Source organism: Egretta garzetta, unplaced genomic scaffold, assembly GCF_000687185.1.
Source record: "Egretta garzetta isolate BGI_Z169 unplaced genomic scaffold, ASM68718v1 scaffold172, whole genome shotgun sequence".
Classification (NCBI taxonomy): Eukaryota; Metazoa; Chordata; class Aves; order Pelecaniformes; family Ardeidae; genus Egretta; species Egretta garzetta.
In genome coordinates this window covers 977290-978060 of record NW_009258951.1, presented here as the reverse complement: position 1 = coordinate 978060, position 771 = coordinate 977290, and the positions used below count along the sequence as shown (strand labels likewise).

At 65.8% G+C, this 771-nt stretch overlaps 1 protein-coding gene across 1 annotated transcript in view; it reads left to right on the top strand.

Moving 5' to 3' along the window:
• CLCN2 (chloride voltage-gated channel 2) overlaps window positions 1-771 on the top strand; it is a 13487-nt gene that overhangs the window by 267 nt on the left and 12449 nt on the right. The window lies entirely within an intron of this gene.

Genomic DNA, 771 nt, shown 5'->3' with positions numbered 1-771 from the left:
ACACTGGGCTCTACTGGGACAGTACTGAGGCATACTGGCACAACAACGCCATAGTGGGACAGTGTTAGCCTATACTGGGTCTGCACCAGTGACCACATTGGTCTAGACTGGGGCAGAGGTAGGGCTGGGTCAGGTGTCCTGCCCCGTGCATGCCCACAGCCATGTGGGTGCCTGTGCCAGCAGGGTGGCAGCACCCATGGTGGCCTTGTGGTGTGCTGGTGGCCTGCAGCCGGGCACGCTGACGGCAGCAGGCAGAGCGTGTGTCCTGGCACGGGGCTGCCCCTCCGGATGAGCGTCCCCGCTGCCGTGGGGCAGTGCCAGGAGCTGACGAGTGAGGAGGGAGCTCTGTGCCCGGGGACACAATGAGCGGGCAGCCCATTTTATCACCTCTCTGCCGCAAACCAGTTCATGGCCGGCAATGAACCCTTCCAGGCTGGCACAGGGCATATCCCAGCCCCCAGCTCAGCCATCATTACCCACCCTTGGGGGTGCCAACGTCAAACCGGAGGGTGGCACCCAGGCAGCGAGAACTAGCCCATTCCTGGTCCCACAGCACCAGCCCGGCAGTGCCACGGCTCCACCTTTCCCTGCACCCAGTTCTTGCCACAAAGGGGCATTGCGGTGCCCCGGAGAGGAGGGCGAGCTCAGCCCCACCAGCTGCCCCGGCTGCCCCTGAGCCCGTGGCGGCGGTGAGACGGAGGGACCCGGCAGCCAGCCTGCCCTGCTGGAGCACCTCGCCCGAGGATTGCTGGTGCCAAGCTCTGCCCGCGT